This window comes from Anser anser, assembly GCF_964211835.1.
Source record: "Anser anser genome assembly, chromosome: 4".
NCBI lineage: Eukaryota > Metazoa > Chordata > Aves > Anseriformes > Anatidae > Anser > Anser anser.
Window position 1 is genome coordinate 42,115,663 of NC_139724.1, and position 12,213 is coordinate 42,127,875.

The following is a 12,213-nucleotide window of genomic DNA, read 5'->3' on the forward strand; positions in this document are numbered from 1 at the left end:
CACATGCAGACACAAAAGACAAAGTGATATAGTTTTCCTAGAACAGGTCTTTCCTTTCAACTATAAACACCTATAATTTAAATTTAAGAGAATGTATTTTTATAACAGTTTCATAAATTTGCATTGTCATGGAAGACGGTCCAAAATTTCCAAGTACTTCTCTCTGCAAGCTGTTAAGTCTTAAGGCACTATTGAAGGTAACAGTATGGGAATAAGGAGATGAGCAGAGATCAAAACTGTTATCCGAACTTATATCCAAAAATATATAAAGGGGGATGAAAAAGAGCAGATACTTTTGACCTGTATCAGTAAAGGATACTAAAACACATTTGCTTAAGTATATCACTAGCTTAGTAGAGATCAACAGGATTGCACAAATACTTACAGCTAACATCTGCTGAGCTGCTTTGCAATTTTAGATGTTGATAAGCACATTCATAATGTTTTAAAGTTAATTTTTGTTTCTAGCATATAAATGACAAGTCAGATGGATAGGTCGAACATAAAAAATTCAAATATTTTCACTTCAATTTTTCACCTGTTAACCAACATACAGTCTCTGAAACAAGATTAAAATTTAATTTCTCTAGGTTGCGCACACCCAATAACAAAATCTACTCAAAAAAATCCTTTTCAAGGGACAGAGAATCCTGTGTTTGAACAGCAACACAGAATAGCCACTTTATTTAGGGAAAATTGTCTTGCAGTTAACTTTATCTTGTTAGCTCTCATTTCTCAGGCTATAGTTGCCAGACATCCTTCTGTTCCTCAAATGCTTGAGGCTCTATGGGGGTAAAATTGCCAAAATAATGGGTACTGAATAATGCCTGAAATTCTGGGAGCAGTAATGGGACTAAGGCAAGACATTCCCTGCTGTACTGCTGTGAAAGCATGCTTCAGTAAATTGCTGCATGTTGTTATTAGAGCTTTCTTAATAAATGTCATCAGTAGAGATACAAAAGTGGTAAGCTATTTGATTTAAGATTCCATTTCAGGTAATTCATTTTATTTGTTGTTATTGGCTTTTATCTATAACGGTGACAGACAAAGCAGTCATTTATGTGATTTAGACACTTAGACATCTCATTTTTGCACTACCTGCTCCAAGAAGAGGCAAAGAATTACATGCAATGTTGACAATTTACATTCAGCAGAGCCACTGTGTGACATCTCAATCTGTTGTGATATATCATACAGTTAACACTGTAGGACACTTTAAAATTATCCTACTTTCCTTCATAACATCATGTGGGGAGACACACATGCTGGCTTTTTAAGTTCTTGCACCTCCTCGCCCTACAGCCCTCTGCTGAGTAAAAATATCTGTCAGTCTACAGATTTCACCGTCATCTACTTTCAACATATTGATTTCCCCAGAGACCTAAGTCAATTGATTTTTTTTTAAACTACTTCTTCAATGGAGATGCTAAAGTAGCAGCAAAACTAGATACTTTCAAGCTACTATCCTATGTAAAACTCTCTATGCTGTTCTGTTTCATTTATGCTAACTCAATAGGCTTCTCTTTTCCAAAACAATCTTAATACATTACACTAGATCATCTTCTGGATATGTTATAGTAAGTCAATGGAAACCAAAGAATAACATTAGAGAAACAGACCTGCTAACCGGACTTGTAGTAGACTAGCTGTTTTTTCTTTATACTAGTAACTAGCGGTGGATATTCTTCACGCATTTTAATCAAAAAGTTTTCTTTCTTTTTGATTTAACACCACACAGTCAGCTAGGCAATATCAAGAAGATAACTTGAATACATGGCATTCACTCAGAAATTGAGAGAGATTTCTCATTCCACCCTGCTCAGCATACATCATCTTATCACACCCAGAACTCAACATACAGTTCTAAAAGTGAAAAAATGGTCTTGTAAAAAAAGGTAACTTTATAAAAAATGCTATAGATCAATATAGTAGACCCTTTCTCTCAAGCAAATGCTGTGAAGTTTTATGAGCAGATACAAATGAACAGTCAGCGGAACCATAAGGAGCTGGTAGAGAGACCTATCTGTTTTCAGCTTCCTTCCAGTGCATTTTAATAAATGCTTTGAGTTCAGGAAATATAAATAGAAGTGGAATTGCAATTTTAGAAATATGTGCATATATATTCCAAGTAAAGTTCGACAGCAAAAATCTCGACAGAACACTACATTGCTAGACCAGAACATTTTCTCATTCACATGAATTAGTTTGTGACCCTATCACCAAAAACATGAAAGTTCATACTCTGTTTTTGACAGTACCTTTTACAGAAAGACATGTTAGCCAATCCATGTCTGGATTCTGAGTTCACTGATAAGAGTTTCAAAGCACTACTAAGCAATATTAAACATCCCTAAATGAAAGAGCTGATAAAAGATGACAACACAGGCACGTGTAAAAACTGCATTCTCAGTATTGAAATGTTGGCCAATTTCCAACTTTTCTGTAGGATTACTGTAGAGCACTGAGGGTCTCAATGCTATTTAAGGAGTCAAGTACTCAAGAGCAATCACAGACCACCAAAAACCAACATTTTAGGCAGCAGCTGTGCATGCTGTAGCCAGCTACTTTCACACAACATAGCAAACCAATGGCAAGCATACTTTTTGACAGATCTCTGCAAGAGCTGTACGAATGGGAGTCCATTCTTTGACAACTGGAGAAAAGCATGAGAATAAAGAAAAAAGTAAAAGGTAGGTAATGAACTTCCTGGTACAGAAAAATTACCACTCTTCAAAACAGATATTCAAGATCTAGTCTCTGTATTGATGAGAGAAAGCAAGTTATTAGTGTAAATTATTAGCTGTTTTACAGGTGTAAGTTATTAAGAGATCAATATGTACAGTACAATTTACTATTGACAAAGCTGTTTATCTTTTCAGTCACAAAATACTATGAGGTAGTATTAAATCAAATGTCATTTACATTCCAGCAGACATCTATGCAATAGAAATTCAGTACAATATATTTAAGTGCCAACAACTCACTGACTACTACCAACACTTAGTCAACGACTGCATGCATGACCTGGAATTCACAGTCTTAAAGACTCTTTAATAATTATTACCATCTTTGTTCTCCAGAAAGTGATTATGGCATATTTAGAAATTAGATTCATAAGGATTCTTACCCTCTTGGCAGAGATGCAAATCTACTGATCATGTTGTATCTTTTTGAAAAATTGAAAAAACACAGAACAAAACAAAAGCAATGTTAAGATCTCAGCAAAATACATTGATCCAAGTAAAAACCATCCATATTCAGAAGAGCATGAAAGATTTCCCTGAGGATAAAGTTCCATGAACGCATTTTCAGCCTGCCATATGTATTCTTTTCAGCATATTACACCATGAATTATTCTCTTATAATCTCTACTACAGATCATTTGTTTCTCACTTAAGTCTCAAGCCTTCTGGAAGTAGCAGGTATTTTTCCCATGTTTGTAAGTACTATTGAAACTATTTATTTTTAAGTGCAGCATTAATGGTTTAAGCTGTGCTATAGCTACAATGCAAAGCAAGAAAATTGATTCACTGAGTAGACTTGTTAAATTTGGGTTCATTTCTCAAGTATGTCCCATCTGAGCTGAAAGACCTCATCTTCACTTAAGACATCATCAGCTGATAGCATTATGTTTTGAATCCATATCATCACAAACTAACAGAGAGCAGATATCTTGAAGTAATTACAAACATCTGAGTTCACAGGAGCAGCTCATTCCTCAGTATTTGCTAAACAAGGAAAGCATTAGGATACATCGTGAGATATTTTGTGTCATAAAATAATATCCTTGCTCAAGTCTCCATTTACTTGACTTATGTACACAACAGCCACAATGAAAGTCACAACTAACTATGATTTCACATCAAGTCTTTGTAGGTAACAGGAGGTTTTCCTAAAACCTGTAAAAGTCAGAGAAACCACACACCTGAGAGACAGAGAAATACCAGAAAACTAAAGTCCTAATAAACTCCAAAAGCAATTTCTTAAGTGAACTTTACCTAAGTAAGTCTACTTTACATACACTACCAAAGACATTAGACACTTGTTCAGCAGGCAACTTGATTTCTACAGTACTGATTTTATTATGGGAAACCTTATAGCCATCACCAAAATTTCCTTAGAGAAAGGAGAAAAGCTAGGTGGATTGGTCTGTGAAGGAATGTTAGCTATTACTGTTTTACTGAAGTAACAGTTAGTATTTATTATTAGCAAATTTGTAGACAGTTGTCTGCTGCATTGCAATGACTGAAAGTCTCCAAAGAAGTGAAAAGAAAGATTCAACACCTTCTCTGACTGAATTGACTTCTACATACTTAAATGCCAAAAGATCTGGTTATTTTAAAGTAATCACCATACTAAACAATTCAACCAGGAGACAATAACACTTTCCAGAGGTGAACTTTCCTACAAAAATAGTCTTTAAGAAAATAAAAACCCCTTACAACAGTCTAGGGATGTCTCTACTATCAGTATTCAGCTGTCCTGTGATGAACACTACAAGACAGACTGGAAGAGCAAATTGTTCACTGTACTGCTCCTTCACCAAGACTAGGAAGTCACTTCATCTCTAAACAAACAATAATAAGAGGAACCAGCACAAACATTTGTTGTACTACAGGCAGTTGTCCAACTCCATACCCAGAGGAAACATACCTCCACAGTCTGACAGTCCAGGCCTCAAGAAGTTTCCCATTTTTCACCCTGAAAAATGCTAAAACAGCTCAGTTATGCATAATACCCTTATATCTCTGCAAGAGTAAACTGCCTCCTTTCCCTAATGAACATAGCAGAACTTCCAGGCAGAGAAGAGGTAGGGAAACACCTTTCTTTCTCAAATATGATCATTAACAGCACTTGGTAGTCCTTCTTTGGTTAGAAGCACTCATTAGCTTCACCTGATGGCGCTTTCTGTCCCACCAGAGCTATTTACTGCTGGGTGAAACAGGTTATTTGCTTGAAACCAGGATGTAGTCTATTCCTTTCTTGCTAGGTTTAGTGTACAGAATATGATCTATCAAAGGCAGATGCTTAAATTTCAAGTCTGAGTTTAGCAATTAAGAGAATGTCCGAAGAATAGAAAAGAAGAAAAACATTGTTAACTATGTAATGCAAGTTTTCACGAAGCTCTTTTCCCTCTGTACCAGCCAAGAGTATGACTGTGCTGGGTCTGGCTGGGATGGAGTTAACTTTCTCTGCAGCAGCCCATACAGTGCTGTGCTCTGCACTTGTAGCTAGAACAGCACTAGTATCACACCAGTCTTTTGTCTATTGCTGCACAATGCTGGCACCGCATCAGGACTCCCTCCAAGCCTCCAAGAGCCAGCAGGCTGGGGATGTGCAAGTGATGGAGAGGGGACATCACCACGGCAGCTGACCTAAACTGACCACAGGGATATTCCATGCCATGTGGTGTCACACTCAGCAATAAAAAGTGGAAAAGGGGAAGGAGATGGGGGGAGGCTCTCGTGGTGGAAGCATCTGTCCTCCCAAACAACTGCTACACGTATTGTCCCTGCTTCCCAGGACATGGCCGAATATCACTCATTGATGGGAAGTAGAGAGTAACTGCTTTTTTTTTCTCTCTCTGTGCTTCCATGCAGCCTTTGTTTTTTTTTTCCCTCTTTCTTTTTTTTTTCCCTCCTTCTTTTTTATTTTCCCTCTCCCTTTTCCCTTTAATTAAATCATCCTTATCTCAAACCTTGAGCTCTTTGTGTCATATTTTCTCCCCCTCCTCAAAGAGAAGGGGGAGTGAGAGAGCAGCTGAGGTGGAGCTCAGCCGCCCACCCGAGTAAAACCACCACAATGACTGTTAGAAGGTATGTCACATTACTAGGCCAGGATATGTATAGCAGCATTTCTTTCATTAATAGCCTTGTTCATTCCATGCAAAGCACACAAGCTCAGTGCCTCAGTCTGTTTGTGGCATTATTCATTAGACTTATCTTAAAAATGCATATGATCGCCTCCAAGATCTTCTCCCTCTTCTTATTTATGTTCCTTCCTTCTTTTCAGGAGTTACAATACCCAAGCATATATCCCTTTTTCCTGCTGTCACCATCATAAAACTTTTTGTAAGTTTCTGTAAGTGTAAAAAGTAAGGTTTTTTTTGTAAGTGTAAAAATTTTGTAAGATTTAAACTGGAAGCATATATATATGGTGCATTGAGCATTCACTACAATTATGGCCACTGACTACATAGAAATGTACCAAGTGTGCTTTTAACAATAATCAACACAGTGAAATATGCAGAAGAACTTTTGATCAAAGTCCTAACATTAATATTTTAATGTTAATGTAATGTGATTTTACCTGTGCAACCCTAATATTGCATTGAACATCTATGGCAGTTGGCTTAGTCTTTTCAGCTTTCTTAGGGCAAGCAACACTTCACATTTCAGAGCTGAAGACAACACAGTGAGCTGAACGATCCTTTCCAATACACATATCTGGGGATTACCACTTCTGAGTAACTTCCTTAAGGGTTTTCTAGAGCCCAGTCAACACATACAGGCGAACCTAAGACAGCTGAGCCATTGCTCTTCTGGGAAATACCATCTTGTAAGTATGCAGGCAGCTCCCCTGTTTGACCTATAAGTACACAATGCCCAGAGCACTGGTACACCGAACAAATATTTTAATTGCACCCAACAGTGGAAACACTGGTACAGAACCTTCTGCTAGAATAAGGAGGCATTCTGCAACCCTGGTTGTTGTTATCCTTAGGAATATCTCCAAATAAAGCCATTAAAACAATTCAGTCTGCAAACAGTAAATTGATAGGGTTCAAAGAAAGATGTATTCTTTCTCATATTTTGCTCACACTCTTCACCAGCATTTTCCAAGGTTTTTAAAAAAGTCCCTAGAACCCTATTAAACAGAGCTCACTAGATTTAATCCATTCTGTATTACACAGGACATCTTTCACAGAGGCAAAGCCTGAAAATTGAGGTACTTATACCTAGCTTTGCAAAGAGCTCCCTGCAGAGTAACTCCTGCAGTCACCCCAGAGCCTGAATAGAAGAGAACTCTAATTAGGGGCCTAACAACGCAGTCAGATATCTAACCTGAGATATCCCCTCGAAGAATACCATCTCTCTAAGAGCTCGATTTGGAAACCTGATCAGAGAAATTTGTTTTAAATCTGGCCTTAAAAAAACATACCTAGCCTCTTTTACAGTGGGAAAGAGGTCACTAAGAAAGGTTGTTATTAATCATTCTCTTCCACGACACACTGCCAACATCACAAATGCTATATGTTTGCTCACAAATTTCATACTCATTATAGAACTTTTGGATTTTTATTCTTCGGTACAACTAGGGAAGAGATTACTCTGTCTGAGATCAGTGTAATTGCAGAGAACTTGGCAGGTTTGGTATCCTTTTCTTTCTTGTTAAATCACAGTTGTTAGCCTGAAGCTGGACAATCATGATTTGGCAACATAATATCAGCAAAACCCACCTTTACACAGGTCTGGTAGAGCTTCTGTAGCTGGGCACTTATCAGATAGCTGAGTTTGTGCACCCTAACAACTCGCTTGATTTCTGTAAGCTATAGTGCCAGCTCTTTCCTTGGCTTGTCCACTACTCTTCTTGTGCACAAGCCATTTCTGCCTGCCATCTGTTTGTGTAAATGAGATTTTGCAGCACAGCTCCCCAGCCCTGCATGTTCAGACCTAATCTTCCAGACTCATCAACAAGGACATCCTCTTCTGGTGCTGTGCTCTGGGTTATCAATTAATCATTTCAAAGACACATGACAGCTGAATCAAACAATACATAAACTATGTAAAGTTTGCAAAAAAAAAAAAAAAAAAAAAAACTACACTTTAAATAGTGCAAAAGAAGATACAACTAACCCAAGCAACAAAACACTTGCACACATCTCTTATTATATTTAATACATACTGTTAGCTATTTAATGTGAAACAAATAAAACTAGCCATATCCAGATGGCATTTAGCTGCCTGACTTCCAGTAAGGATTTAGGTATATGTGTGGTTTTGAGAAGCCAAACTATTTTAGGGCATCTAAACTTTTTTTTTTTTTTTTTTTCAAATTGGCTGTAGGTAACTTTAAAACAGAACATAGGCATAGCATTAATACTGGATTCTATACAGAGTGAAAGCCTGTAAAAGTTAAGTCAAACCTACAAAGATATTTTAGACATCTGGTTTCTACTGAGTCAAAGAGAGACAGGAGCCTATATGATTTAGTGGATGATGATATAAGTACTTTTTAAGTACATATTTTTTTTCAGAAGTACTTGTTTAGAAATTTGCCATTTTAGAAGCTTAGAGTTCATCACACTAGAATAAACTGTATCTGAGAGCCTTGACGTAACAGGAAATGCCTCAATTTACTCTATGGCAGTGCAAATCCACCTTTGGGTATTAAAAAAAAGAAGAAAGCAAGACTGATTCATCTCATTAAATATCTTTGACTATGTGTTTTGCCTGGAGTTTCTGTAGCTCAAGATACTATTATATTGACAACCTGAGTAAGATGTGTAAAATACACATACCTGTTAGACTGATATCCAGGAAAACTGTTTTAAAAGCTTAAGAACTCACTTTCACCAATTTACAAAAGTCAAAAGTCACAGTATTATCAGCAGTCTGGAAATTGTTTCACTAATGCTTAAGATTACTGGAAATGAGAATTTGAAAGGTATAAGAACTGTTCATGATTTTAAAGAATACGTGAAGATGAAAATTGTTGCAACACGGGGTAGCATTTTCATCAAAAAGTTGTATTTAATGGACTCAAGTTTGAAATGCTGAAATCATGAGATATCCTACTTTCACATTATTTAATGGCATCAAACATAATCACTTCCCTTGACTTGATGAATCTTATAGAATTACTGTCAAGCTATATTTGGCTGAGAGATCTGTTTATATGAAGCTGATTTGTAGTTTTGCTGCTAAGTAAAAAGATAAATCCATCTGCTGTCTTTCATCTCACCTTTTTCTGAAAGCCTGTGAGATGATGCCTGTAGTAATTTTTTTTTCTAAATCTTTCTATGGCTGTTCCATTTTCAAATATCAAATAAGGGCTTTTCAGCACAGCACACTGAAGCTTCTCTCCACTGAGGTTATAAAGCATCATTAATTCTTAGCTCTAAAACCTACACATGCAAGATGGTCACATATTCTAATGCTCATCAGCCTCCTACTTCAAACCAAGGTTGTGATGCGAGAAATGTCAAGAGCAGCTTCTTACCATACTCAGTTACTTACTTTAACTTCATTCCAAAAAGCCTATTACTTAGAGCCAAAGAAGAAAGGCAGGAGGTTTCACTTCCTTAACAGTCGACATTTTGAGTCCATTTAATATTTGGGTGCTTGGATTTCTTAGTTGCCTTTTTTTTTTTTTTTTTTTTTAAGTTCCAGACTGGCAAAGCTTTCAAATTAAGGTTGAACACACTCCAGTGCAAGTGGCACCCATTTGTTTTAGTATAGCATGAAGCCACCCATGAGAAAATGAAAAGGGGCTCTAGTGAGACACCTAAAGCCATCTTTATCTGCAGCAGCTCAAACTTCTTACAAACAGCCTCAAATTAAGGACCAAAATAAAAATAAACCTGAAACGGTCATCTGATTAGAGGACGAGATCTTTGCCTAGCACAGTAGAAGGCATTCTGAGGCTGATTAGAAGCAAACAGAGCAGCCACCCAACTCTGCTAACTACCTGGTTGCTCCATCTAGCAAGAGTCCTGCTAGCATTATGGATCACAAAACAAGATCATTGCTCCTGGGTGCTCCCTATTTCCATGCCAATCCCCTAGTGCCACCTTGTGCAGACAATGCTAAGTAGAAATTCCACCAAGGAATTCAAGGAAGATATACTAGCACTGATATAGCAGCACAATTTTTGTGAAATTTGGTTTTACATCACAGGATAAAGTTCATGCTAACATCTGGCAATAGACTGCAGTTTAGAGGGCAGGAGTTTAAGGTTTTGGGCTTTTTTTTCAGAGAAATACAGTAGGTTTGGGCACGTAGCCTTGAATTCATAGCAATCCCATCTCACTAAATACTGAAGCACTACAGAAAAAAAAAATTTATAGTCAAAAGTCAAAAATGCATACTTTGCATGATAAAGTGAAAGATTGCACCAGTGAAGCATAAGTCATCACCTGTTGACATTTAATTTAACAGAACATTAAGAACAAGAATGCTTATAACGCTGGAAGCTGATATCAAAGAAGCAGAGAATTTAAACATTTAGGAAGGCGACAATATAGTCAAAGAGAAAAATAATTACAGTGACTTCCATTCAAAGAAGTGACACTATGCACAACTGCAATGGCACTATGTATTAGAAGGGATGTATCAACAAGCCTACTGCATTAATTCACAACTTTGTGACCCTAGCTACCTATTCTGTGGGGAGGGACAAGCAGCCCCTTCACCCTCCAGTCCACTCTTCCCCCAGAAAGGCCCTTGGACAGGCAATGTTTCAGGCTGGTTTTGGACAGAATGGCTGACTTACCCCCTTGACTGGAGGTAGCTGTTTAAGCCATGACACTATTGCAATAAAAAGACTAGTGCTCTCTGGCAACAGCAATACAGATCTACAGTGACTTTTGAAACTTGGAAGTCCAATTGACATTACAAGGCACTTTAAAAATGAACTGACTTTCTTAGTGAATGTAATTCAGTCTAGTTAAAACGTACACATAATGCTATGCCGTGTACTCATTGAATGTTTTTTGTTACGGTTGTGGACATTAGCTTGGAAGGGAGGTATGGAAACTGCACCAGGAAGAACTACATGCTTTGTGACAATGAAGACCATCTTATAAAATGCATAAGGAACTAGAACATAAACAATGAATGAAACATAACTTTCCAGCATCCCACCTCAGGGAGATCTGTTAATATTACAGAGGAGATTCAAAATTCACAATTTGTTCTTTCACTCTTCTGAACAGACAGAGGTTGATGCATGTCGAATATCCTCAGCATATTTATTTTGTTGTTTATCACTCATACAATATTCAGTTTGAGTATAGTTTCACCTGAAGAGAGGAAGAGAGGGAACACAGGTTGGTTCTCATGTATCTTCCTACTGTAAAATTCAAGCAGCAGCAATTTTTAAACAGAGGGGAGGGACTACAGGGGGAGCCTCTTGTTATGATCGTAAAATACTACAGAAACGTGTTTTAAAGAGAACCAGGGAATAGTGCATCCACAGACCATTCCTAAGAGGTTCCTATGTTCACAGCTTCTAGCTTCAGTTACAGAGCATACAGTATTCAGGAGTGGAACAGGAGATTTGACATACGCGCCAAATACTTCAAAATGCAGCAACCCAAATGTTGACATGGGGAGATGTTAATCTACCATTTCAGTGTACTTGTTGGTAAGCAGACTTCCAGACAAAAAAAAAGAAAAAAGAAAAAAAAGAAAAAAAAACTATTTAAAAGCTAGGTGTTGACCTTCGTAATTCTCAAGGATTTGTACCTCTATTTTCAGCCTTCTCTCCCATCACAGTTTCATCTGAGATTCTTGTAATTTCTAAGACCAATGGGTCTGTCATTGGGCAAGTTAAGATCACTAGTCTGGAAACTGCTGGTCCCTTAGTTTAGGATGTAACTTTTTTCCTCAAGCACAAAAAAAGATTATCAAAAACCTTTCACGTTTCAGAAAAACTGAAAATCATTTCCTCCTACCCCTCAAGTTTTGCCAGAACATTTACAGAACACAACTTCTAAACAAAAGAAAAAATCTATATAGTTCTTCAGGATGATAACACGAATACATTATAACTAGATGGATGACTGAAGCACTTATGATAAAAAAGGTAACCGGTACTGGCTCTTCTCCTGATCTGCTAAATTCAGCAGGGTCTAAGCTGAATACATGGTCTCCAAGATACATGCTTCCATTATTCTCCATTCTGCTTTTCCAATAGTAGCTAAAATAATCAATTCTTGACAAGCATCATTGAAGATACAGATTATGGTACTCAGAAAGATCCCTGAGAATGCAGCGCCATAACTTAAATGCTTATTGAACAAAAGCATCTATCCGAAGTCTATTATCTTGATATTTCTGCATGATGGTGAACAGATCAAGGACTGAAAATATATATTCTATGAATCTAGAACTGCTCCACAACATGTATGTTTGCCCATGGGCTGCAAGAGGATTATTAACCACTTGTTGGTCTCCAGGATAACGAAAGATATATTTGCTATTACAATGT

At 37.2% G+C, this 12,213-nt stretch overlaps 1 long non-coding RNA gene across 2 annotated transcripts in view; it reads right to left on the bottom strand.

Moving 5' to 3' along the window:
- The window catches only part of LOC310898478, a 147,895-nt gene extending 140,332 nt beyond the window's left edge, over positions 1-7,563 (bottom strand). The window contains exon 1 of one of the 2 annotated variants that reach the window (XR_014583323.1): positions 4,654-7,563. This is a non-coding gene — a long non-coding RNA (uncharacterized lncRNA). The remainder of the gene's footprint in view (positions 1-4,653) is intronic. The other variant, XR_014583324.1, reaches the window with a different exon arrangement.
- Positions 7,564-12,213: the final 4,650 nt, after the last annotated feature.